The 27,850-nt window shown below is 56.8% G+C and overlaps 1 long non-coding RNA gene across 1 annotated transcript; it reads right to left on the reverse strand.

Moving 5' to 3' along the window:
• Positions 1-3,607: 3,607 nt before the first annotated feature.
• On the reverse strand, positions 3,608-7,953 carry LOC144376938 (uncharacterized). The gene is made up of 2 exons (XR_013437288.1): positions 7,794-7,953; positions 3,608-6,256 (listed from the first exon to the last, which is right to left on the reverse strand). It is a non-coding gene; the product is annotated as an uncharacterized LOC144376938 (long non-coding RNA).
• Positions 7,954-27,850: the final 19,897 nt, after the last annotated feature.

Genomic DNA, 27,850 nt, shown 5'->3' on the forward strand with positions numbered 1-27,850 from the left:
TCTATACCCCATGACCAATTCTCCATTTAACCATACTCTTTTCTCCATATTCTCTATTCCATTCTCCATACTCTACTCTCTGTCTCCACTTTGCATATTCTGTGCTATATTCTCCATATTTCCATTCTTCATATACCACTTTTCATCATTTATACTTCATGCTCTATTTTCCACATTCTGTCATCATTCTTAATTCTTTATATTCTATACAGCACTCTTCACATTCTATATTTTATTATCTATATTGTATTCTCAGTTCCTTACTCCAGAACCCAATCTCCATATTTCATGTGCCGTTTTCCATATTCCACACTACTTGCTTCAAACTCAACTCCCTGTGTTCTACACTTCATTCTTCATATTTCTTTCTCCAAACTCCACTCTCCATTCTTCATGCCCCACATTTTATATTCCGTACTCATACTCCACAATGTTCACTAATACATATCCCTGTTAGATTCTCCTTCCTCTTGTTTCTCATTTCTCTTTGGTTTTCAATGTTTCTTTGAGCCTTCCTTTTCCACTAATAACTTGGTTTTCTCCACTTCAGAGTGCATATCTCTCTCCAGCACATCCATTTATCTGCAAACTCATCTACTCACTCCATGATATTTTTGTCTTTCCCTCAACATCAGTCATAAAATCTCTGTGCTCCTTCAAAGGCCACCCAATCACTGGAGAGGAGTTCCAGGCCCTGCAACATTTTATTATTTAGGATCCTTTAATATGCCAATAGGCTGGCATTTTTCCATCCTGAGACAAGCAAATACACGCAGAGTCCCAGCTGACTTCTCACTGTCCGCATCGACTTTCTCTCCTCCCCTTCTCTCCCCAGCAGGCCTGCTCTTCCAGCCAAAGAGACTTCTGACCTTGTTCCATCCTTCCCATTGCTCGGGGCAGATCCTTGCTGCCGTGTTTGATTCCCTCTTTCTCTGATACTCCATGTTACATCTGTTGAAATGCAGGTATCTGGAGAGAGTCCCCCACACACCTCAACTGAGAATAAGAAGAGCTCTGGATGACACTAGAATCAGCATTAACTCGCCTTCAGACCTCCACCTTCCCTACACATTTGGCCACCATCTTAGCTCCCGGGATTATACACTGAGGTTCTCAGTGATCCTCCTTCTCCTGCCATGTCCCTCTGAAGTCCATGCTCCATGGAAAAAATGGGATGGAGGGCCTGTCCCTCTCTGCTCAGAGCCCAGCACAGCCCCTTGCCTCACTCAGAGTAAAGGCCCCACATGATTACTATGGCTGACAGAGATCCACAGGTAGACCCTGATGTGTCCTCTGACACTCTCCTGGTTGCACCTTTGTTCAATGTCCATGGAGGATTGATCTGGGGACTTCTGCAGACACCCAAATCCATGCTGCTTCATCCCTCATAAAAAATGTGGTATTTACCTGAACATACACACATCCCCCGGTATACTTCAAATCATCTCTAGGGTGCCCATAACACCCCCAAACAATGCAAATGCTACTCAAGCAGTTATTATGCTGTATTGTTTAGAGTATAATGACAAAGTTCCCATTTGCAATTTCTTGTTGATTGAATCTCAGATGTGTAACCCATGTGCATTAATCTGTGTTACACTACTATAACCAAATACTTGAGGCAGGCCAACTTTATGAAGAAAAGGGTCTTATATACCTCACAGTTTTGGAGGCTGTGCTTGGACCGTGTGTGTTGGTTGATGGGGGGTGCTGCTTGGCCCTTAGCTGTGTGCAGCCTCTGGTGAGCACCTTCCTGGAAGTGAGGAGGCTCCAGCTCCCACCCTCACTGGTGTTCTGTCTCTCCCAAGGCTGAAACACCTTGGAAAGTCAGGATTTCTGCTCTGGTGTCCTCGGGCCTATCGGCTCATTCTCTCCTGGACAGCTGCCGCCTCTTGCAGAAGCCCCTCCCCATCCTCCCTGGCCCACAGCAGAACTTGGCTCTGGAGCCCTGGTTGGAGGTTCCGTGTTCTGCCCGGTCCCTGCCACCTTGGGGGCCTCTTGCAGCCCAGTTTTGCAGCAGCCTGTGGGGACTTCCGGGTGCTCAGGCACCAGGCCCTAGGGTGGAACACCACCTCCCCTAGGTGGGTCTGTGGTACACTGAGGCCAGAGCAGGGCCCTGGGTGGGAGTCCAGACAGGACGGGGTGGGCAGCAGGGGCCCTGCAGACCTGGAGCCAGCCCAGGCCACCAGCCCTACAGCAAGCAGGCTGCAGTGGCCAGTCCCCGCCCTGACCAGGATGTGGTGTTCAGAGCCACGGCCTGCAGGACAGCTGAGCATAGGAAAGGGAAGGCCGAGGGGCATCAGGGACCAGGAGGGAGGAAGGACCCTCCCCCATGGTGCTGTTGCCCTCCTCACCTGGAGCCAGAGACAGCCACGAGGCAGGGGCCCACTTGCTCCTGCTCTGCCCCCAACTTCCTGGAATGGGAGAAGAGGGGCAGGGGACGAGGGAAGCGGTGGCCACTTACCCTCCTCAGTGATGGTGGGTGTGGGGATTGGCCACTGTGGGAAAGAGGCTGTTGCTGAAAATGGAAGAATGGGTTTAACCAGGAGAGTCCATGAGCTGCGGACCCTTGGGCTGGGCACGGGCTGCTGGGAGGGCTAGGCCTCCATCCTGCTCCCCTGGACAAAAGCCTCGTGTATTTTCAGGAGAAGTTGAATTTCCACTCATTTTACACCAGGGAAGATCTCACCGGTCCCCAACTCACAGGGGAAGAGCAGGATGACCCTGCCTGAAGCTCCAGCCTGGCTCAGCTCTGGCTCCAGGGGACTGTGTTCTCTCTGGTGGTGGTCAGGGCTCCAGTTCCTCCCCAGGCGGGGCTGCATGTTCCCACAGTCCACGGCAGGGCCCACGGGGCCAGCGGGGCCACCCAGCAGAGTGCAGGCTGCTCAGCCCGGCCCCCTGACTCTCCAGGAGCACGGCTGCCCGCGGACTCCCCTGACCTGGGAAGTCACTGGGATATGGGAGTCCCCACTGTGTTCAGTGGAAACTCCCTACAGGAATGAATGTAGGGACCTGAGCAAGAAACTTTCTATCAACCTGTCACCTGATTGTCACCCCCCAAGGCCTCTCTGCTCCACCCCTGTGTTATCCCAAAGCAACGCTTTACTTTGTTTTGTTGTGGTTTTTGTTTGCTGGTTGGTCGGTACCAGGAATTAAACCCCAGAGGTGATTGGCCACTGAGCCACACCCCAGGCTTTTTTATATTTTATTTAGAGATAGGGTCTCACTAATTTACTGAGGGTGGCTTTGAACTCACCATCTCCTGCCTCAGCCTCCCACGCTGTTGGGATCACAGGTGGGCGCACTGCCCCCCACTTACTTTTGTTTTATGTCATCTTTATTCCAACCTACATGAAGGTTTAATTAAAATAGAGAAATATGAAATTAAAGTTGGTGATGCAGTGGAATGATTTTGTATCCTGTGTAGGAACAGGACTCAAGTCCACTGGCACAGAATCAGCTCCCCCCCGTGTGTCAGCCTCGAGGTGAAGCCACTCACAGCAGTGACACGAAGCACATCTATGTAGGCTCTACCTGGATTCATTTAGAATGTGGACTCTCTCAATAGCCTCCCCTTCTAATATTCTTATTTAAAGTTTGGAAACCGTTCAGGGTGTGATTCACTGTTTATTGGTGTGGTGTAATTATACAAGCAGCGGGTCGCACTGTGGACTTCCGTGTCTGCGCGTGACACCATCGGTCAGCTTTACCGCCTGGTTCGCCCCTTGCCCTCCCCTCGTCCTCCACTCAACTCTCCCCTTCCATTTCCAGGAACCCCCGTTTCCCTCCAGCTTCCACTCAGCACCAGGTCCCGCAGCGCGGCCCCATGCGTCGCCGGCTCACGCATGATTTCCTTCTTTATGGCTGGGTGAGGCCCCGCAGCGACTCTGGACAACTTGACCCCTGCCCGTGGACAGGGAGGTTCATTTCTAACTGCAACCGGACAAGCGTGAACACACGGTGGGAAAGGTGGCCGGCCCCACACCAGGACACACTGACTCCCCCAGGCCTTCTCTTTTCTCCTCTAGATAAAACACCGGGTGGCAGCCGGGACAGTGACTGGAGGGACCATCAATGTCACAAACACAGCCAGGGACCCCAGGGCCCTGGCGTGGGCTCCCCCGTGACAGCCTCAGAGGTGAGTGACCTCATTCCCCCATGGCCATGCAGCTGCAGGGTGCAGCCCAGTGCAGGTGGCTTTGGGGAGTGGGCGTCAGCAGCATCCACTGCCCCTTGTGGCCCACCAGCCTGTTCTCCACCTCCTGGAGCCAGCTTGTCCCCTCAGAGGCTGATGGCCAGGTTGCTTTCCATGGCTGGTCTCAAGCTAGCCCAGCAAGGGAGAGGCCTCATGCCGCTGGTGGCCTGTGGCTTTGTGTCCGGCCTGTCACTCCAGGGGCCTCCCACTGTGACAGCAGTAGTGGGTTCTGTGTGCTCAGGGACAAGGTGTATCCGCTGCCATCCACAGAATGCCATTTTTTTTGGCAGAGCTGGGGATGGAAACCAGGGCCTTGTGCATGCCAGGTAAGTGCTCTACCACTGAGCCACATCCCCGGCTCTTTTTTTATTTTATTTTTTTTATTTTGAGACAGAGTCTCGCTAAGTTCCTGAAGCTGGCCTTGAACTTGAGATCCTCCTTCCTCAGCCTCCCGCGTCACTGGAATTACAGGTATGAGCCACCAAGCTCAGCAAACTTCTCTGTTTTAAAAGTAAAAGGAGTAGACTCTAAATAACAATTAAAAGTGCGTGGAGTGAACCTTAAGCCAGCAGTGGGGGTGTTTGTTTCCCAGGATCACACACCGTGTGACGACACATGCCACACTTTCGGGACTGGCTCCACAGTGGCTGTGTTCATGCCCACCAGCATCGAGCTACTAGGATGACTGTGACGTCACAGGGTGATGTGGATTTCATATATGCCACCCACCACTGTCCGGGATGTCATCGTGTGGCTTGTGCCCGCCCTGGCAAGCCTCACTTTTGGGGTCTGCTCTGTGCTGGTGGAAGTGAGGGGAGCCTGGTCCAGCCTGCCTTGCAGGGCAGAAGGGAGCACACTGGGCAGACGGTGAACCTCTGGCTTCCCTCACACAGGTCCACGTGGGTGACCAGGACGGCCCGACTTGAGTCCCCCAGCATGAAAGGGGTGGTGTCCACACTGCGGTCCCTCTCTTGTCTCTCCTGGGTGGAACACCGGTCTCCAGGGCCCTGGTTTCACTTAAGTCCCCCTTGGCAGCCCAGGTGCTGCAGCCATGCTGACCAGGGTGGTGGATCCCCTGAGCCAGGAATCCAGGGGCAGGAGAGATGCCGACTGATTTGGGGCCAAGGGAGAGGCAGGCATGTTCTGTAGCTGACTCGGAGCAGCGTCTGGGGTACAGATTCAGGCCGCTGACCCAGATCTGAGCCTGCAGCCGTGGAGCCTGGAGTGTGCTTGCCTGGGCCATGGGCAGCCCAAGGAGCTCACCAGGAGGGGGAGGGCCGAACACAGGGGCAGGTATTAGTGGGGGGGGGGCAGCAGGAAGGCAGGGAAGGAGCAGCCATGGATGTGGCATCCGGGGTCCTTGGTGCCCCTCTCGGGGATCAGGGGCTGGAGGGCGGGGAGTCGGTGTTGAAGGTTTCCAGTCTGGGAGATGTGACGCTCTGGAGCGGGTGACAGCCGCGCAGTCTTGGAGTGAGCTTGGAAACCTAGTGATGGCAAGTTTCATGTCCTGTCTGTTTTACCACAATAACAAAGTAGTAAATCCATTTGTTTCTTAATCCACTTCTGGACTACTATGCAGAAACTTGGCCCTGACCAGAATACTCACTGTGTGTAGTTAGAAAAGCTTATCATTGTTTAACAAATGGGAAAGTTGTTTATTCTGCCCTGCTCTGGGAAATCCTTGGTGTCTTTGAAATGCTCTCGTCCGTTGTTTAAAAGTGGAGACTGTGCACCAGGAGTGCCTGGGCCACGTGCCTCTGCGAGGTTCCATTTGGTGATAAAGACCCAATCTCGCCTCCTTGTCTCCCCAGGCAAGCGGTGGGCAGGTGGCCATTGTCCACCAGCACCCTTGGCCCTTTATGAATGGTCCATGGCTGCTCCTGAAGGCCTGGGTGAGCCGTCAAGCAGGGACCCCAGGCCACGGTGCCAGAGCTGCAGCACTCCCGCTCCGACCCTCTACGGGGAAGGTTCGTGCCCCGAGGTCCGCGGATCTGAAACCACTTGGCCCATCGTCCACTTGAAGCTCTAAATTCTCCTCCTCTACTTCACCACTAAAACTCACTGTAATGAAGCCAAATAAAATTAATTTTAAAAATCAGGACATTTGATCTAAAGGGAAATGCCCTGGGATCTGGGCCAAGTGTAAGATCGTGGCGGTCTGCTGAAGGGAGATGGCGTGGCGTGGGGACAGGGCAGGTCCAGACACTGAGACACCTAGGAGGGCTCAGGAGATAACTGGGCACCTGGGAAGAGGTCAGGGGAGGGACTGACTGCCGGGTCAGCTTGGGAGTCACCCACCCGCCCTGGAAGGGACTGTCCAGGGAGCAGCGAGTGTCTGGGTGGGTGCCGCGGAGCCAGAGGCCATGACGGAGCCACCTCACGGACTCCAGGGACCCCAGAGAACTACCCTGGGGAGGCTGAAGCCATCCGATGTGGGTCTGGAGAAGCAGGAGAGGTCTCCTCCCTGGGAGCTCTGCTCTGAAGGGAGCCAGATGGCTGGCAGGGCCAAGTGAACAGGCCCAGGGAGCTGACCCCCACCCTGTGAGGAGGAGGGGTCTGTGTGGACGTGGCAGAGTGAAGGGTCTGAGGTGGGGAGATGGTGCTGGGGTTTCTGGGCGGGTCCTTAGGAGTGGGAGACAATTGCAGAGGACACACTGCCATGTGGCTGAGGCAGGAGCCACATGGACAAGCCCAGGAGGCCTGGAGTCCCCAGGAGCCCTTCCAACATGCTGTCCACTCCATGGCCCGCCCCAACCCCGGCTCCCACAGACACTGCTGCTCTGGACCCCTGGAAGCAGGACCCCATGTGGCTCATAAGTCAGTGTGAAGGCCCTGAGGCCACCAAGCCAGCCCAGGACCGTTTGGTCAGGAAGAGAAGGCGAGGGGCTGCTCCGTTATGGACAGGAAGCAGCCACACTTAGGGCCACCTCACCCCTCTGCCCCCGAGAACCCTGCACCAAGCAGTCCATCCAGACTTGCCCAGACCCAGAGACCACACTAGAGCTCATCCCCAATCCGGGGTCCCCAGGGACACGTGGAGGCAAGCCTCTCATCCCACCGCCACACGACCCCATGTCAGGACAGCAAGGATCTGGAGCCCTCATGCACCTGGCACGGGGTGAGAAACCAAGGCCAGAGGCACTGTTTCCAGGGACCTTTCCTGCTCCCGGGGACAGAGCTCGGGCTGCACGACAGGCCTCCCGCGGTCAGGAGTGGTCAGGCAGGAAGGGGCCGAGGCCCCTGGGTCCTCTGTGGGATGTCCCATTGCCCGAGGGAGGCCAGACCACCTCACCTCCCTCTCCACGTGAGCCCTCCATCCCACAGAGGACCCCTTTCCCACCCCACAGCTCTGTGCGCAGGCCCTGTCCTACACCACACCCTGGACCAGTGCACCTCCCAGGCCACACTGACCCTTTCAGAGCCTTCTCTGCTCAGCCCCAGCCAGACTGGAAGACCGCCCAAGACCCGCCCTCACTAGGCACGCACAGCTGACCCCTGGTGCCTACCCACAAACACCCTTTCCCCTCACTCACTCCCAGGCCTCCCTGGCAGCTGCCCGACCCAGCTCCTTGGGGCCCCACCCAGGCCACCCTCTTACCTGGCAATCGGAACCCACAGATGCCCAGACTGGCCCTCAGGCCTGGTGTCAGGGACTCCTGCCACAGCCAGGGCTGACCTCCCGGAGCCAAGCCTGCCAGGACCTCCCATGACTTGGATGCTTCTTCCCGCAGGGAGCTCAGCAGAGAACAGGGCCTTGGGTAGGTGTTGTCGTTAGGAACCCTCGCTCCGCCCCCAAGGGGCGTCTCCAGGCCCTGGGCTCTGGTTCCTGGGGAAGCGACAGCATGGATTTTGAAATCCTTTTGAAAATGTTTTTCCTTTGTTTTGTTTTATTTAGAAATTTCCCAAATTTTTACCAAGTTAAAGAGACAACCACAAGAATGTGTAGCCTGGATGGACGACTGGCATAAACAACCCCTCCCCCACTGCCCAGCCACCCCGAAACCACGGCCCCCCAACTCAGCAGCAAAAAATGCCAAACACGAACAGGCAAAAAGGCAGCGACATGGACAGTGTGCGGCGGGGGGCACGGAAAACACTCCATGACCAAGGGCACACACACATGTGCACACATGTGCAACACATGCCTGCACACACACACACACACACACTTGCATGTAACTTTGCACACACGTATGGTTGAAGTGCATATGTGTGCAAGCTCATGTGTGCAGGGTGTACACCCCACAGGCACCTTGCACACGCACCACTCATGCTTGCAGACACGCTTGGCTGAGGCAGAGGAGCCTGGTGAGGGCAGGCTGTTGGGTCCACCCCTCACAGTGTCCCTCTCGGTCATCCCTTGGCCTCTCTTGGCCTGCTTCCTCTTCACCTGCCCCACCTCCCAACGTCCTTTGGAGGATACAGTAGGACAGTGGTGGCAGGATCTGCATGTCATCCCACATAACCACAGAGGATGGGGACGCATCTCCATATTCCTAAGAGGTCCTGGGACCCTGGGGCTGCTCCAAGGTGGGCACCCCTGAGCCATAGCAATACCATTCTAGACAGAGCCTGGGCTTCAGAATGTGAAGGATTCCTTCCCAGAGACCCCTGGGATTGGAGGAGCCTTGCAATGGTCAGTGGATATGCAGGGATGGCCCAAGGATGGGCCACAAGGCCTGCCTTTAGAGCCACCCAGCTGTGCCTTGAGCCTGCCCGTCCCCAGAACTGTTTCTCCTACCAGAAGAAGCCTGGCCAAATGAACTCCCCCAAAAGTCAAAAGTCAGAGGACAAATATCCCCACTGGCCTTGGGGTCCTCCCCTAGAGATGGTCCTCCTTAGTCTGGGACACTCCATTTCAAGAAAACAGGTTGGCATTGGAACCTAGGACTGCCTGCCCTGCTCACCCAGCTCTGACAGCTCTGCACCCCAGGGGCACCGCCCACAGAAAGCCCTGCCAGCCACGGGGGATGCCCTGCACACCCCCAGGGGGACCCCCCTGAAGGGGACTTTCTGGACCCTGGGGAGGCTCTAGGGGCTAAGAGGGTCTCCGAGTCCCAGGAATGTCACATCCAGGAGGATGGCCTCTCGTGCTCTGCGAAAGACAGTCTTGGCTTGGGGAATTTTGCTGGCACAGAGACAGGAAGGAGAGGATCTTGGCTTTCCAAAATGTTTACTACATCAGGAAATTAATTCACTACGCACGGGCTTCAGTGACGATAATAAAAACACTCGCGCTGGCTCAGGACGAATGGAGTCTGACCATCCCAGAGCTCCCTACTTTCAGGGGAGCCTAGGAAGACTCAGGCGGGCTGGGGTCACAGACCCTCCCCTCCCTGCCCGTGGCCACCCACATTGCTGGGGCAGGGAGGGGTGCACGCTTGTCTTCACGGGTACCCGACTGAGAGGGCGGCCTCAGGACTGTGCCCAGGAGGATGGAGAAGTGCTGGCCGGGGCGGGTGCTGACCTGACTGCTGCCGGCCATCACGGCTCCCCCCACACTAGCCGGACTGGTCCAGACCAGGGCCGCAGGAGGTCAGGGCACTTGTGTAGGCTCTGGGCAGCTCTAGACCAAGCTGGGACGCAGATGCTGATGGGGAGAAGAGAAGGGACCTGAGTAGGGAGGGATGTGCCAGGGAGGGCCCCCCACAGGCTCCCCGCCTCTCTTTGCTGGCAGAAGCTGCTGCCAGAGCCCAGGACCCAGCTTCCAGCCCCGGCTGCGCAGGCTCCAGCAGGAAGGCCCGGGCTGTTACCTCATCACGGGGCAGAGCCCCAGGAGAAAGGAACTCGGGGAGGCCCTGGGCCCCCACTCCCTCCCCTGCTCTCCCACCCCCTCCAGCCTAACAAGCAACCCCCCGGTGCACCCTGCCCGGGTCCCCTCATCCATGAGCCTGCAGTTCTTTGATGACACTCCCCCCAGCCACTGTGGCCTTCTCTGGCAGCATGTGCCCTGTGCCCATGGGGGCTCTCACCCTACATGTCCACAGCAGGCCTGCAAAGGACAGCCCTTCCTGGAGTTCAAAGCCCCAAAGAGGAGTGCCCAGCCCCAGCCAGCTGCCCAGTCCCATGTGCTTGGCTGAGCTCCCTGGGTTCAGGTTTTGGGGAACATTTAGCCATAGGCTAGAGGTCCATTTCAAAGGGCTCTTTTACTTCTGGATGCCCAGTGGCCACTGAGTGGGAGTTTGGGCGAGAAGTTCTGGGGGTCAGTAACAAGTGAGTCCTAGGGGACCCCTCCCTCTGGGTTAGGTCTCTGGGCTGTCATGGAGGTCAGAGGCTGGAAGGAGAAGAAGCTAGAGGATGGTGCCCTGCAGACTCACGGTGGCCAGGGCAGCTGGGTTAGGATGACCTGAGAGGCTGAGGAGGCTGGGTCCAAGAGAGGGGCTCAGGCCAGATCCAGGAGTGCAAGCTGCTCACCCTTCCAGGCTCAGGGCCACTGGTGGCCCTAGGGAGCAAGTTCTGATGCTGTTCAACACCTCGCACCAGAGAAGCCCTCTTCGTTCGGGCCCAGAGGGGGTCTGCCATGGAACTAGGACTGGTGCCCCAGCACTCACCTCCTGCCACCTTTGTGTCCACCCTAGCATTAGTTAGCCATGCCAGACTCCCTTCGGGTTTCCCCAAATCTCAGCACCTCTCTCTCCTCTGTCCCCTCACCTGGATTGCTCCTCTGTCCGCAGAACAAACCCCACATGAGCAATTGTACAGATGCTGCTTGGGACTGAAGGGTGTCGCTTCGCCTCGGAGGTCCTTAGATCAGATCGGGGGAGGAGAGGCCTTCACTGCCGTCTTTCTCTGCAGCAGCCCTCACGACAATCCTGGGAACCCATTTTACAGAGACGACCTTTATCGTACTTTTCCAGGCCTTGCAGAGCCTAAGAGACCCTTTGCCACATGCCATCACTGGGCTCAGCCCCTTGGAGTGCCTGTGTGCTGGCGTCATCTCCAGTATGGAAAACAGAAAGTCCCAAAGGGACAGTCCTTATGTCCTGATCCTGGTCTCAGACATGACTGCTAATGGCTCAGAATCTACAAGTCATAGATGCAGGAGGGAAATAAAGGCAGCATTGCATTTCACGGCAAAGGGACTTACTGAAGTTTTCTTAGCAATGGACTTCCAGTTATCAAATTGGGAAGTTACAAAATTGTATCGGAAATGGTGGTAGGTAGACGGACGAATGGATGATGGATGGGAGATGGGTGAACATGGCATGGATGGTGGGTGGGTGGGTGGGTAGGTAAGAGGGTAGTAGATAGGTAGATAAACATAGTAGTGAACAACTGAAAAGTAGACTAGAAGTGTGAATGAATGAGTAGTTTGCTGGGTGGATGGATATGGTTAGGTAGTGGTGCATGGGTGGATATGTGGTGGATGGGTAGATGTTCATAAAAAAGTCAGCTGGATGGGTGGATAGTTAGAAACAGAAAAGTAGAGGGCTAGATGAGTCAATTAGTTGATGATAGATGGAAGGATGGATGGATGGGTGAGTGATAGATCAATAAGTCTATGGAAGGGCAAGTAGATGGCGTGAGTAGTCAGGTGGATAGAAGAATGGATCTTGATAAAGCAGATGACTGAGTCGGGAAATGGGTGGATAGAGGCGACTAGAACTACAGAAGAGTAGATGAGGGGTGGGGGTGACGGCATTCAAGAAGGTGCACGGAGAGCACCCTGAGAGGCAGCCTGGTGGAGAAGGTGGATGGGTGGATGGATGGATGGGTTGAGGGTGGCATGGATGAAGGTGGGTAAGGGAGGGAGGGATAGACGGATGGATGGAGGGAGAGATGGACGGATGGATGAAGGAGGGGTGGAGGGGTAAGTGGTTGGGGCAGCTGTGTGGGTACTAGTGGACATAGGAGTGGGTGTTGGTGGAGGGTGGGGAGGACATGGAAAGGCAGTTGGACAGCTGGATGATGAAGGAGCAAGTAGGTCTTTTCATGGCACCTTCTTTGGCTAAGCTCTGGTCGTGATGAATAGCTGCCGTACCCTCCACCCTGTGTCTGTAGTTCCACGCTGTGACCTCCAGGCCACAAGGCAGCATGGCCTCTCAATCCCCAAATAAGGTGACAAAGTCCGCTCTGGCAGGGTTAGGGAGCAGGAAGTCCAGGTGGGGGTGGGAGGCCCTGCTCCCGGAGCTGAAGTCAGTTCCTTCTTTTCTAAACAATGGGGCTTGGCTTGGACCCTGCCGCACCTCCACCCTGCTCCACCCAAGTTCCCGCCTCGTCTGATGGGGTGCTGGGGCCCTCGTGCAAGATGCAGGGAGCTGGGGGCAGCTCTGTCTTTGCTCAGGGTTCCAATGGCCCACTTTGGGGTCTTTGAGGCCACCCTACCCCAACATGGGCCCCCCAGTGAGTGTACCAACGTTCCCAAGCTCACCCTCAAAGCCCCCAGGTCTCTGCCTGCTCACAGCAGGGAGTCAGCCTGCAGGGTAAGGCCTCCCTCACCTGATTATCTCCCCTAATCCTGACAACTGCCAGCTGAGCACAGCCACAGGGACCCCAGGCAGTCTCCAGGTGGTACAGTCTCCAGGTGGTAAAGTGCAGGGTTTACTCCTCGGACCACCTCCACCCAACGCCAGGATGCAGACCAGCCTAGCCCCAGAGGTCCAGCCCCCAGGCGGCAGGGTCTCCAGAGCCTGCTCAGTGTCTCTCAGCCCTGGTGTGGCTTGGACCCAACGTGTTGCTAGGATTAGTGCCCGGATTAGCCCACCAGCTCTCCAGAGCCTTGAGGTCCAGTCACTGGTGCTATAGTAACCTGGCTGTCGGCTGTCGGCAGGGGACTGGCTACTCCTTGGCAGGCTCTTTCCTGCAGGCCCAGCCTGAGCCTGGGATCAGGGGGAAGGGCCCTGGGTGAAGGGGCAGCATGGGCTTGGGCCTGAGTCCCCAAGCTGCCCTGGACTGTGCCCCGCTCCCTCCTCCGCACAGCACTTTCCCTGGGAAATCTTGAGCTTCTAAAATCAGCTGTTTTCCAGATACCAGAATGGAAGCCACACCTGGGTCATTCCTTGCTCAGGGAGAAAGGCGATTTGTTCCTGCTGAAGCTGCGGAGTCAAAAAGCCTTTAGGCTCGTGCATCCAGTCCCCCAAATTCCACCTGAGAATCCCCCACCCCGGCTCAGCCCAAGCCATCTCTGCGGCCCCCTGCCTCTGGCTCCCACTGTCCTCTGCCCAGGCATCCTTGTGCCTCTGCTCTGAGGCACAGCATGGCCAGGAGTCTGGGATCTGGTCAGCCCTTGGTGGTGCGGCTGATTAGGGGACTGCCCCGGAGGCCCAGAGAGCCCTGTGGTGCCCAAGAGGCTGGCCCTAGGAAGGAGGAAGGGGTGCGGCTGCCTGGGGAGGGCAGAGCCAGCACCACACCATCAGAGCCAGACCCTCTGAGCCCTTTGCAGGATGCAGGCCCGCCCTGAGCCCCATGTGCCCCTCTCCTTGGCCTGGCCAGGCCTCCAGTTGCTCTGCAGACCAGGGCGGTGGTCTTGAATTCTTGCAGCTGCTCAGCTCCTCCACCCCATCCTCATCTGACTGCCTGTCTTCTTCCCTCCCACCTGGCTACAGTGGCTTTCCTGCTGGGCCAGGGGCCCCTCTCAGTCTGCTCACACGGCCACACGGGATCCTAACGCCTAAGCCAGGCTCCCCACTGGCCCAGTCCCACCTTTCTCGGGCTTGTGGGACCTTCCTGGGCAGCTCCCCTGGGCCTCAGACATGCCTGCAAACCACCTCTGCTTGCAGCCTCCTTCCCCAGAGACTCACACTACTGCCTATGGGACATCACACCTACTGCTCCTGCCTGGACACGTCCCCCCAGATGTCCACCTGGGTGCTTGGTAGGGGAGTGAAAGATATGTAGATGAGTGGATGATGAATATGTGTGTGTGTGGTGGGGGGGGTGGGGATGTGGATGTGTGGAAGGATGTACGGGTGGACGGGCAGATGGGTAGATGGTGGTGAGTAGATACCTGGATGGATGGATGGATGGATGGATGGATGGGTAAGTGGGTGATGGCTGGGTAAATAGATGAATAAATGGGTGGGTAGCTGCATGGGTGGATTGGTGGGTGCCCCTTCCCTGTATGCCATCCAGGAAGTGCGGCCAAATGGAAAGGCCCAGGTGGGTATATTTCTGCCTAGAGCATGCAGCCTGGCCTGAGGACAACTGGGCCCGGATGTTGAGGGGCCAACATACAGGTGCACAGCAGGACTGAGCAAGCGCCAGCTGCCAGGTAGGAGCCCCTTTGAGCTGAGTTCCACTGGGCTTCTCCAGTCCTCCTCTGGGGACTCAGCCCCTCGGGACCCTCTGTGGGCTACCCTAGTGGTCTCGTGGGCCCAGGCCTCAAGCCAAGCCCTCTCTGACACCCTGCTTGCTGTCCCTGAGGCACATGGCTTGTCCCTGTGTGGTTGTTGGCTGTCTGCCTGTCACACACCAGCTCTGCTGCATGGGAGGGGTGGACCTGGCCAGCACACACAGCGACAGAGGCCGAGCCAGGCAGACTCAGGGCAGGCCTCAGCTTCGTCACCCTGCTCTGCTCCAGTGCTCATGTCTTTCTCCCACCGCCCCTCCTCCACTTCATACCTGCCAGAGACTGTCTTAGTTATCTGTCACCACATACTGGATTATCCCAAAATGTCACCCAATAAAGACTTGGAGCTAAGCGTTTGTGACCTCAGCCTCTGGGGTCGGGGATGCAGGAGCCACTTTGCTGGGTTGTGGTTGCCTAGGGTCTCCCAAGGGGCTGCCGTCAAGCTCTCAGCCAGGGCCACAGCCACAGAAGCCCCCCTGGACTGGTACAGCTCCTTCCAAGGTGGCTCGCACCCCCCTGGCACGTGGTGCCCCTGTGGGCCAGAGGCTTGGTTCCTCCCGTGAGCCTCTGCACAGGGCCGCTTGGGCACCCTCGGGCGTAGCAGCTGGCTTCCTCCAGAGCGAGTGAGCCGGAGACGGAAAGAAGAGGACACGGTCCTTCTGCCCCCGACTCAGAAGTCACCCACCACCACTGGGGACACAGGGGTCTTCATAACTGGGGGAGGCTGCACAAGGGGGCGCATCTCGAGGGGAGCCGGATACCAAGGCAGTGATAACGTGCCCTTCTCCCACGACAGAACGGCGTGGGAGGAGAGAGGCTGGCGCTGGAGCCCCAGCCAACCCCTTGACACCAGGTGCCTCATCCAGCCAACCCCTTGACCCCATTCTTTTCCTCTCCCTGGAAGCCCCTCCCTCCTCCCCGGCCCTCCCTCACCCTCTCCAGAGGAGCCCCCAGCCCGGTGGCGCCAGCCCCGCGCACTCCTGCCACAGCTCCTCTCCTGCTCTCGCCTCTGGCCCTGGGTGACCACAGGGAGTGCTGTGGGCAGGGCTCTTGGAGCTCTGAGAGTGAGGCTGTGACTCTCCTGGGTGCCACTGGCCCCGAAACCCTTCAATGCACCATGGAGGAGGGGAGCCCACTATTACCCAGGCCCCCCGTGATGTGGCAGATTCTCGAGCCCCAGGAGGGGAGAACCCGGGGGTCCTTGAGTAAGAGGCAGAAGGCCCCTGGTCCAGCTGCCCTCCCAACCTGAGCCAGGACCCTGGGGCCCTAGAGCTCCAGCCCAGCGCCAGGGCCTCGGAGAGAAGGACATCAGCCAGGAAGCAGGGGTGGGGTCCGTCCATCTTCCCTGGGCTCCCGCTCCTGGTAGAGGAAAGGAAGTGGGGGACGTGACAGGGGCCGACTGGAAGTCAGGTGGCCCCACCCCTCCAGCCCTGCACCCCTTCCCCTTCCCCCTGCCAGGACCCCTGGGCCTTGCCGGGCATTCAGAGCCTGCTCCCCAGGGCTGCCCCAGGCTGGAGGGGCCAGGGTGTGGCTGGAACCCCAGCGACAGGGCGGAGGGCAGCCCCTGGCTTCTCTCTGGCTCCCCCACAGCAGCGCCCTGTCCTGGCAGTGGGCAGGCCTCCGTCCCCAGGCCACCACCCTGCCCTGGGAGCTCCTGGCTCAGCACTGCCGGCTGGAGCAGAGCTTGGAGAAGTGACGCCTGTCATGCAGGCAGCGTCACAGGGCCCCGGGCTGCAGCAGAACAGGGTCATTTTTTTATTAAAAAGCAAAACCTAAACCAAGAAAACAAAGTGATTAAATCTCTTCTCAGAACAGCAGGGCCTGCAGGTCAGGGAGTGACCGTCTCGCGGGGTGCTCGGGGACCCTCAGCTGTGGCGCAGGGAAAGAACACAAACAGGAAACAGCTGGTTTTCCCTAATGTGTGGGAGGGCTGGGGTCCCCAGTACCAGGGTCCCCAGGACACAGCGACATCAATGGTGGCCCTGGAGCTGGGCTGTTCCATCCTCAAGGAACCCAACATGCTGCCCCCGTCCTCGGCTTCCTCCTGGCCAGGTGAGGCTGGGGTGTGTCCAGGAGGATGGCCCCAGCACATACACCACTTCTGTGGGGTCCAGCTGCTCTGAGGGTGCTGCCACCAATAGCCAGGCTCCTTGTGGAGGCAGAAGAGGGGACCTGCCAGGCAGGATCTGGGCAGACCTTCCCGGTGAGGAGGCTGCAGCCAGGAGACCTGGGCCTGCAGGGGAGGCCTGTGTGAAGGCCCCAGCAGCCTCCCCCTCCTGCCCACAGCCCCACTGTTGACTGGACCCTGGACATGGAAGAGGTGGGTTTCCGCCTCCCGCCTGAGGTCTAGGCAGTGGTCAGTGCCTCATTAGGCCTAACTGTGGAGGGACGCTGAGACTGAAACTGGGAACAGGAGGAGGAAAGAAGGCCTGAGCAGGACCTTGTAGTCAGGACTCGTCCAGCCCAGCCCAGCAGGGCACCGCCACAAGAGTCCCAGTCAGCTGATAGGAAGGGGACAGGAGGGATCTCAGGAGGGGAGCCCAGCCAGGGCAAGTGGCAGCTGTGTGCCTTGGCAATGGTGGCCGGCCAAGAGAGGCCCCAAGCAGAGTGCCAGGCCGATGGCTCTGCAGGGACCAGGCGGGAGCCCCCATAGGCCCCTCTTGAAGCCAGTGCCCCTCAGCTGCAGCAGGCTCAGTGCCGGTCACAGGGGGAACTCGGAAGTGTAGGATCTGCTTCAATGACAACGTTTAAAACCCCAAAGACTGCTCCAATGGGTGACGACGCAGGGTCGGCCCTGCTCCGAATCTCAGGTTCAGATGGGCTCACGACAAGCAGGGTCTGAGCCAGGAGTAGGTGGGTGGAGGGTTAAAGAAGTCAGGCCAGTTTTACCAGGGTGTTGTAAACAGAAGGCAGTTAAAACAGTAAATGCTGTGTTCTAGGCCTGCGACGGTGGGAACTGCTGGGCCACAGTGCAGAGCTGGAGATGTAGGTCAGCTGGGAGAAAGAGTCTGGAAGTGGACCCGACTGTCCACACGGGGAACAGCAGCAGCGCAGCAGGGCACATGGGCACGGCACGCTGGGCCGGTCACCTCGGACCCAAGAAGATCTTCGAAGGAACCAAGGGGAGTTGTATTGCAGATCAAAATCATCTTGAGATGACTTGATCATAAATTTGAAATAAAATTAGACTAGTGAGAAAACTAATATTCACACCCAAACCTGAGCCCAAATGTTTGTGGCGGCTTTATTCATCATCACCCAAATGAGGAAGCAGCCCGGAAGCCTTTCGTGGGCGAGTGGAGAGACACACAGGGGGACGTCCATGGGGTGGGGCATGCCGTTTAGGGCTGAGAAGAAGTTAGTTCTCAACCATAAGCGGCCTGGGGTCCCTAAGTGCGTGGTCCCCAGTGCAAGAAGCCAATGTGAAAAAAAGGCCGTTTGAGTCTCATTCTATGATCCACAGAAGGCTACCGAGGGGACAGTAAAAGATAGGTAGGGCCAGGGCTTAGGAGGGGGAATGGACAGGTGCAGCCTGAGGACAGGCGTTCCCTGGAGCCTGCAGTGGGCAAGAGTTACCAGGAATGGGGGGCAGCCCCTGAGCTTCCTCTCTCCTTCCTGTGATTTCCAGGGAGCACAGCATGGCAGAGGACGCTGTGTCCCAGGCCAGGTCCCACTGAGCAGCTTCTCCCATCCTGCTGGCCTGTGCTCCAGAGTCAAGCCCAGGAGCAGAAGGGGCTCCAGTCTAGGACTGTGCAGCCAACAGTTCCACTCCTCCTCACCCCAAGAGGATGCACACAGGGCCCGACACCTGCTGAGCCCAGGGGACCCCAGGCACCTTGGGCGCACAAGGCCGGACCCCTGTGAGGGTCCAGATGGGGCCCCAGACCTGGTGGGAGGGCCTTGTCCAGCTAAGAGGAGAGAAGACGTGGGCCTGCGGCCTGCACAGGGCAGGCATTCGGGCCACCAAGCACCCCTTTCTCAGAACCTCTTCTTTCACCCTCTGCCCCATGGGAGGGCTGCCAGCAGCGACTCCTGAGGATGGAGCTGACACAGGCACAGCTGCCATCCTCCCAGCCTCCCCTCCCTTCCTGCAGCACTTCCCACTCGAGGCAGTGTCTCCTGGGCCAGAGTCTAGGAGCTGCCTGGTGGCAGGGGGTGGGGGGCACCAGGGTCGGAGAAGCGGGGAGGAGAGACATAGCAGCTGGCAGGCACCCTGAGGGACCCTAAGCTTGCCCGCGTCCTGCGGGAGCCTCGGTCTTCTCACCTGGGGGATGGGGCTGGTGGGCACGGAGCCTGCCCCAGGAGTGTCCAGAGCATTATGGGGGTGCACACGGAGGGCTTTTCACCCTGGGATCCCCTGGGAAAATGTGATGATAAATCCTCCTCACACAAGGAGTCTGGGGGGGGCCTGGGGAACTGGGCAACAGGTGCTGGCCACCTCTGTGTTCATGGTGGGGACATGGCCCAAAAGTGAGCATGGGGCTGGACCCCCACCCCCAAAGCCCTCTGGAGACCCAAGGGCGGTTCTGGAGCAGGAGCCTGAGCTCCCAAGCCTTAGAACGTCTCTCCCTTGGCTTTAGGTCAACACAAGAGAATCTGGTGCCGGTCCTAGGAATCCCCCTCAGAGCACCTTTCTGAGGCTGCCTGGCCAGCGGGGCTGCCTGGCCCACTCCACCTGTACACTGGAGCTCACAGCTGGAGGAGGAGGTGGACAGGAGATGCCTAGGAGCCGGGAGAGGACTGCCTGGACAGCGCAGATCCACAAACATCTCTGGCCTTGGCCTTGGGAGGCAAGAGGATTTGGGCACCACCCCTCAACCACAGGAGGAGTGGGGAGCGTTGCTGTCGGCAGATCCATGGCCTGTTATTCTCTGCAGCCCATAATTATGTAATCAGCTCATTAAAGTCCTTGTCAGCTGCCAGCGTCTCCCTCCAGACGGTGTTTGCAGGGCAGGCAGCCTGCCCGCCTGTCCTCCTCTACGTGACTGATGCCCAGCCCAGGGCCTGACCCGGGGTGCTCAAGAACAACTAAGTGACCGTTGACAAGTCACTTTCTCAGTTGACCATCAACAAAATGGGGAGGATTAGCTCTGTCTGGGGACAAAGTGACTGAAGAGATGTGCAGCAGGTAGCACAGTGTGGCTCTCCATCCATGGAAACTTCCAGGTGAAGAGAGCTTGTTGGTGGTAAGTAAGGTTGGCCGGATGTGACGGATGTGGCGGGAGGCGAGAGAGAAGGAGAGCACTGGCTCCCAGAATCCTGGCTCCGACCAGTGGGCTGCTGGACAGTCACTCCCCCAGCGGGGAGCCCTGGAGGAAGAGCCGGTGCCAACACAGAGCCTCAGGTGCTGTCGGCCAGGTGAGTGGGCAGGGGTCTCGGCACAAACGCAGAACCATGGAGCAGGAGGCCTGCATGGGGGTTTCCAGGACGCATTCCATCACTGAAGCTGTGGGAGCAGGTGACCTCACCCGGAGGCCAACTCGGGGAACGGGAAAGGTAGAGGTGCCTGGTCCATAGGAGGCTCACTGGCCCTTAGGGAAAGGGGGAACCAAAAGGAGACTTGAGAAGCCCTGGCCGCAACAGAGGAGGGAAAGCAAGTTCTAGGCTCCAGCAGGTGTGTGCCACCGTCTCTGGTCCCCACCGTCTCCGAGGAGAAGTCTGGATCCCTGCGTCATCCTTCCCATTACGTCATGCGCCATTTTCTTCCCCTTCAAGCTTCCTTCTGAATTTTCATTTCATCCGTTTGACTTTGATTCACTCAGCCACGATGTTCTTCACACTGACCCTACTTGAATTTCAATGAACTACTTGAATCTGTAAGTGTGTGTTTTTAACCAATTTGGGAAGTTTTTAGTAATTTCAACTTTAATGGGTTTTTTTTTTTGCTTCTTTCTCTTTCTCCTCTCCAGTTACCCAAATGCTAAATTATTCTATATGTCCCAGAGTCTCTGTTCATGTTTTTAGAATATTTTCTCCTTTCTTCACATGGGGCACATTATACTGAACTTCACATTCAGAGACCCTTCCTTCTGCCTTCATTCTGTGGCTAATCCCTTCTAGTAAGTTCTTAGTTTCATAAACTGTATTTTCACTTCTGAACTTCCATTTAGATATTCGTACTGTGTCTTACTTGTCTGCTGAAACGCCCTGTCTTTTCATTCATTGTAAATATGTTTTCCTTTATCTTCATGAACATAGTCATAAGGGTTGTCTCAAGATCCTTTTTTTTTGATAATTCCAGCATCAGAGTTGGCCTCAGTTGTCTTTTCCCTTGAGAATAAAGTATACGTTCTGGCCCTCACATATGCTGTGTGGGGTGGGATACCTCCTGCACGTGTGACGGTCATGTTGCTGAGACTGTCGCTTGTGCGGCTCTTCTCTGGCGGGCACTGGAGTTTTGCTTCAGCTCGCAAGTGGACTTGGTCAGGCTCCAACTGTAAACTGTGCCACCTCAGCTCAGACTGCTCTCAGACCATCCCATGCCAGGAACTTGGGATGTCCCCCTTCTCTGGCCAAGTTTGGGATTCTCATCTCACTCTCCAACCACTTTGACTGCCCCAGGATCCTTCTTCTGGTTTCTGTTGCCAGAAGAAAAATGGCAGGATTTCTTTAGGAAATCTGATACCCACGTTGAATTCCCAATAGAAACCCTGACTCATCCTTAAAATCAACCTGCTTTGCTTGTTTTCTAGAGTTTTTGGGTAGCTTTTTGTTTGCTTGTTTATCATCACTGTCTGCAGGAGTGCTGTTTTGTTAGAAGTTGACTAGCTCATACTGGAAGTGAAACCCAGAGAAATTTCTGGGTAAGGTGAGGGGATCAATAGCAGCAAATGCTGCTGAGAAGTCAAGTCTGGGAAAGAAAACGAGTGTCCACTGAATTTGACTATAAGAAGTATGGTGGTGGACATGAGGGATGTTTTCTCAGGGGGTGATGGGAGACTGAGGACCAAAATCTTCTCTTGGGTTAAGGAGAGTCTCTTTTTACTCCTACACTATTAAATGGCATTATAACTGGGAGTACATTTTAGATTTTGTTAAGTATGTTGTCAATATTATCATATGGCTTTTCTTCCTTTGGCCTATTAATGTGATGGATATTGATGGATTTCTTAATGTTGAGTCACTCTTGCATTCCTGGAGACAAAGTTTCTACTTGGTCACAGTGTATTATTCTTTCATTCAATTCACTGCTGGATTTAATTTGCTATTAAATTATCCTTTATTGACAATTTATTATTATTATTTTATTTATAAATTATTATTATTTTATTTATCAATAAAGGATAATTTATTATTATCCTTTATTGACAATTTTTGCATCTATCTTTACGTGTGACCTGGGACTGAGGATTTTCTGCCTTTGTGCTATCATTATTAGGTTTTGGTATCAGGATTATGCTAACATAAAATCCATTAGAATTGTGTCCTTCTTCTGTGCCTGAAACATTTTGCACAATATAGGAATGATCAGGAGAGTTTAAAAAACTTTCCCAGAAAATTCTCTGGACTCTGTGCCTTTTGTGGGGCAGGATTTTATAAATTTCAGCTGACAACCTGGATATTAACATATTATCTTCTAGGTCCTCTGGAGACAAGTTCCAGATAGATATTCACTTTAAATTCCATTTAATCAACAAATATCTTTCAAATGTGCCAGACCTTAGAAACAGGAAATACTACAACCTGAATTAGCATATGGTCTTTCTATGAGAATGAGCACTCAATAAGTTATGGTCATTTTGCTTTCTTCCCTCATTCCCCACTAGGACTATCTCCAATGAGAACCCAGGTAGATATTTGCTGATGTACAGTTGACGCGCACCCATCACCTACCCATACATCTTTCCATTCGTCCCTCCACTCCTCCAACTAGCCATTGACTCACCCATCAGTCCACACATTTATCCACCCATCTGTCCATTCATTCACACATTCATACATCCATCCTCCCACTTTCCACCCATCCATTCGTGGAAGTCTCTGTACTAGGTTCTATTCTAGCTATTGAGGATCCAAGTCTGGGAGCTATAAGCCAAGTGCTAAAGACCAAATTGAGATTTGGTCCAGGGGTGGGGAAGCTCTCCCAGCCTCAGCCTGTCCATACCTGCAGACCCTTGGTCATTCCAGGGGCTACATCAGAAGCCTCTGGAGCTGCCCAGGGGCCAAGCTAGGGGGAATTCTAGGCAGGAGAAAGGTGGGGGTGGGTACCACTGTCCTTTCTCCTCCCCCTCCACCAACTCTGCAGAGAACCAATGCCCCAGCAGGCTAAAACCATTGACAGAAAAGAACATGAGATGCTGTTCTGGATCCAGTGAACCAGGCATCCATACTGGCAGATCTGAGTGAATAGTTCTGAGGTGTGCCCCCAGCTCCAAGCAGGGATGGCCCACTGAGAGCTCACCCAAGCAGCAGTGGGTGCTCAGCTAGGAGAAGAGCCTGGAGTGGAAAGACCTCGGGGGAGAGGCCCAGGGCAGGACTCTGTGAGTGTGCTGATGAACCATCTCTGAGTTCACTAGGGGTGACCCAAGGGCCACAGTGGAACCTGGTTCCTTTTCATGGTCCTAGGGGTTCCTGTAGGACCTAACCTGGATAAGGGATGAGAGAAGGAAGACCCATGGTTAGGAAGCCATGAGCTTTCAGTCCTGGTGTTGTGGGGGGTGCCCACACCAAACTGGACACAGAATGGAGAGGCTGGGGAGGGCTGGGGAGGGCAGCATGGCTCTGTCTTCTCAGAGGGCTCTGGTCTAAGTTTTTTCTCTCCCGCCAAGCTCTACACCAGGGTCCGGCCTCAGCCTGTCCATACCTGCTGGGCACGAGCAGACCCTTGGTCATTCCAGGGGCTACACCAGAAGCCTCTGGAGCTGGCCAGGGACTAGCTGGGGGGAATTCTAGGCAGGAGAAAGGTGGGGGTGGGCACCACTGTCCTTTCTCCTCCCCCTCCACCAACTCTGCAGAGAACCAATTTGCCTTATCAGAAACTCCCAGTGAGTGGCTGGCTAACCAAATAGCTAGAATTCCAGCTCCGAGGCACATCTGTTCCTGATCGAGGGGAGGCCAGGGATGACAAGGCAGGGGAGGGGGAGCAGAGGTGCGGCCAGACCTTTCCCAAATGGTGCTCCCCGCCAGGCGCAGGGGGCTACCAGCCTGGCAGTGGGCTGCCCGGATGGCCTCCAGGGCCTGAGGCAGGCGCGCTGCCTCTCTGCCCCTCCCCCAGCTGGGAGCCAGGCCTGCCCTCCTGGGTTGGGGAGGGCTGGAGAGACCCCCCACTGCAGGCCTGCAGTGATGCTGGCCACAGGAGCACCTCCTCCCAAGGAGCACCCCCTGCTCCCACCTCGCACCCCTTCTCCACCCACCATCACCCCCAGTCTTCTTAGCTCTGTTGTGCCCCGCACCCAAACACCTTCCTAGAACTTGCCTCTGAGCCATTCACTCGGTCCCTGAAAACCCTTGCCCGTGGCTCAGAGTCCTCCAAGGGTCAAGCTCTGCCTCTCGGCTCTGCACTGGGGCCCTGGCCCTCCAGGTACTTCCCTCTGCTAAGATGCTCTTCTGCCCTGTGTCTCACGAACCCCTGCACACCCTTCGGACCCAGGCCCACCCACTTCTCGTCCCCATGACGCCTAGGGCCCCTTGGCCCAGGAGACCCTTCTTCTGAGGTCCTGGGTTCTCAGCATCCGAAGCAGCAGGGGGGAGTGATGGAGGGGAGGACACAGGGAGAGGCCTGGAAGAGAAGGCACAGGGGGCTGGGAGGGGCGAGGCCCTGCACCAGTGCAGCAGGAAGGCAAAGGTTTTCTCCACGTTCCAACCTCCCTGGAGGACTGGCTGCACGGGGAGTCTGCAGATGGGGAGGCTCTCCAGCCCCTCTCACTGTCCAGGGCACCTTGGGGTCCGGCCTGCCCCCACCACTGGACTCCAGCGGGGTCCAAGTCCCCCCACCGCACCCAGCTCCTGGCACTGGCTTCCCCAGGGCCAAGCTGCAACACAGACCCAAGGTCTTCTGGAGCTGCCAGCCCCCTGGAGAGGAGGTGCCCACTCTGGGCTCCATGCTGGACTGAGTGGGCATTTCAGCTTAGGGTGACCAGGAGGGGAGAGAGGGGTGAGGGGGCAGAGGAGAGAGGCCATTCAGTGGGGAGGTGTCCCATCACCCCAGGCTCTAGGCACCTGTCCTTGTAAAGTGGAGGTAGCTGCTGGGGCCAAGCAGACCCGTGAAGGGGGTCCCTTGGTGGAGGACAACGGGGGACCGTGGAGGTCCGGCTGTCCTTCCCTGTCCAGGGCGGGTTGAGTTCCTGCTCTAGCTTCCCGATGGATGTGTACCCCAGTTTGCTTCTGGGTCTCCAGAAGAAGCAGGCCTCCCCTGCAGCCCCTCCTCCTCCACCTCGGCCAGGCCCAGCAACGCTTCCACCGGGTGCCCAGCGCCCAGTGCGAGGGCACAGCACTGAGGAGAGGGCTGGCCGGGAATGTGCTGCAGCCAGTGTAAACAGATCGCTTCTGTCTGCCTGGGGGAGGGCGGGGGCGGGGAGGGAGTTGTCTTGGGCTTTGTTATGTTCTGAAAAAAAGGCAAAAAATTTGGGTCACAAACCACAACTGTTTTGCTTTCGGCATAACTGGCATAAACAGGCATTTTCTCTTTGGTTTCTGGCCGGTGGAGGCCTGGGCTGGCTGGGCTGGGAGGGGAGAGAGGCTGGAGGCTGCACTAATGAGGCCTGAGGCTGTGGCCTCTGGGCCAGGAGGGGGCTGGGCAGGGCCAGGGCCCTATGGAGCAGGTAGAGGCCAGGATCAAGGGAGCTGCTGGACTGTGGCCCCCACGCCAGGCCCAGATGCCCCCCAGCCTGGGTGCACCTGTGCAGAAGTACCAGCCTGGTTGGCAGGCCTGGGCAGCTGGAAAGAGTGGGGACCCTGAGAGCCAGGGTCAGTCAGACAGGTGGACACACACAGGTGGCTTGAGGATGAGGCCTGGTGCCTGAGGCCAGGAGAACATTCATAGAGGAGGTGTCCGGAGAGCGGCAGCAAGAGGACCCGGAGTGAGCAGGCCTCAGTGGCTGGTACCACGGGGTTCCTGGAGGCCTCCTCTCTGACCAGCTCTACTTCGGGGGCTGCAGGGAGAGCTCCAGCATTACAGGGACCACCTGACAGCAGGTTTCCTCTACCCAGGGTACCAGCATCTCGGGGGGACGGGGCAGAGGGTAAATGCCAGATGCCTGGCAGGGAGCAGAACTTCAAGAGCAGCAGAGGGTGCGTGGAGTTAGCAGGGTGAGGACCGTCCAGAGGGCCTGGAGAGAGTGCAGCCTGTGACCCAGGGGAGTGGGATGCGAGGGCGTGAGGGGCAAGAGGTGGAGGGGAGAATGGGATGTAGCTGAGGAATGAGGCGGGCGGGCGGGCTCCTGTGAGCCAGAGGGCCTGGCCAGGGTCCCGACTTCACCCAGGGGCCCACGGGAGCTATGGAGAGTTCCAAGGGGAGAGTGGCAGGCTCTGGCCATATGACTCTGGTCCCAGGTGGAGCACAGCCAGACTGGCTGGTGGAGCCTTGTTGACCAGCTCAGTGTGGAGTGAGGAGGAGGGCAGAGGACCCCAGAGCAGGTGGGGTGTAGGCCTGGGGACACTGGGTCTGTGGACATCCTGGGCACAGAAGCTGCTCAGGAGCTCATGGTTGAATCCTTGGTGCCTGGGACAGGGCTAGGACAGAGTAGGTGGATCTTGCCTAGTAGAATTATTTTCCCAAATGACCACAAGCTGGGGGACTACGGCCACATAAATGCATCCTCTCACAGTCTGGAAACCAGAATCTGAAGCCAAGGTGTCAGCAGGGACTTCCTCCCTTGGGAGGCCCTAGGTCTTTCCTGCCTCTCTGAGCTCGTGGGACCCCAGGCATCCCTCGGCTGGGGCAGAATTTCTCCAGCCTTTGCCTCTGGCTTCAGGTGGCCATGCTCCTGTGTGAACCTTTCCTCTTCTGGCCCAAGGATGCCTGTCATTTGAGTTAGGCCCTCTCTAAATCCAAGAAGACCTAATCACAAGATCCTTCTGCAAAGACCCTTTCTATAAATAAGGTCACCTTCATGGGACTCAGAGTCAGGATGTGTGTGTGTCTTTCCGAGGGCTACCAGACTTCTCACCGTGGGAGTGGTCTGTGTTTGCTAGGTTAATGGCATTGGCCCCTGGCCCCTGTTCCAACTGGACCTCACCATCTACACTGGACCCCTCCTGTGCTGCAGCCCCACCCTGCCCCGGTGCTGCTCCGACAGTCCAGACCCACCCACGTCGCGCCCTCCCACACTGCACACACCTCCTCACCTCTTCAGGTCTCTCCTCCAGGCTCAGCATACCTCAGGGCCTGCCCAGCTCAAGAGAGCCTCCAGGCCCCTCTCTAGCACCTGCTCATCTCCCGGCCTGGAGCGTCCTGCATACAGGGGTGCCCATCTGTTTGTGTGGATGGGTGGACCATGTTAGCTAGCTAGATGCCCGGGTGGCTGGTTGGATGGAGGGGTGGATGGACAGACAGAAGGAGGGAGGGAGGGAGGGAGGGAGGACAGTAGATAGGTGACTAGCAGTGTGGATGGTTTGGTGGACGGGGGTGAATGAATGGATGGTGGGGGATGGGTGGGTGGATAGGTGGATGTGTAGATGGGTGAGTGGGTGAGTGAGTGAATGGATAGATACGCAGGTGGGGGATGGGTGGGTGGGTGGATAGGTGGATGTGTAGATGGGTGAGTGGGTGGGTGAGTGAATGGATAGATAGGCAGGTGGGGTGGGTGGGTGGATAGGTGGATGTGTAGATGGGTGAGTGGGTGGGTGAGTGAATGGATAGATAGGCAGGTGGGGTGGGTGGGTGGATAGGTGGATGTGTAGATGGGTGAGTGGGTGGGTGAGTGAATGGATAGATAGGCAGGTGGGGGATGGGTGGGTGGGTGGATAGGTGGATGTGTAGATGGGTGAGTGGGTGGGTGAGTGAATGGATAGATAGGCAGGTGGGGGTGGGTGGGTGGATAGGTGGATGTGTAGATGGGTGAGTGGGTGGGTGAGTGAATGGATAGATAGGCAGGTGGGGGTGGGTGGGTGGGTGGATAGGTGGATGTGTAGATGGGTGAGTGGGTGGGTGAGTGAATGGATAGATAGGCAGGTGGGGGATGGGGATGGGTGGGTGGATAGGTGGATGTGTAGATGGGTGAGTGGGTGGGTGAGTGAATGGATAGATAGGCAGGTGGGGGTGGGTGGGTGGGTGGATAGGTGGATGTGTAGATGGGTGAGTGGGTGGGTGAGTGAATGGATAGATAGGCAGGTGGGGGATGGGGATGGGTGGGTGGATAGGTGGATGTGTAGATGGGTGAGTGGGTGGGTGAGTGAATGGATAGATAGGCAGGTGGGGGTGGGTGGGT

The sequence above is a fragment of the Ictidomys tridecemlineatus genome, chromosome 4, assembly GCF_052094955.1.
Source record: "Ictidomys tridecemlineatus isolate mIctTri1 chromosome 4, mIctTri1.hap1, whole genome shotgun sequence".
In the NCBI taxonomy this organism is placed as follows: domain Eukaryota; kingdom Metazoa; phylum Chordata; class Mammalia; order Rodentia; family Sciuridae; genus Ictidomys; species Ictidomys tridecemlineatus.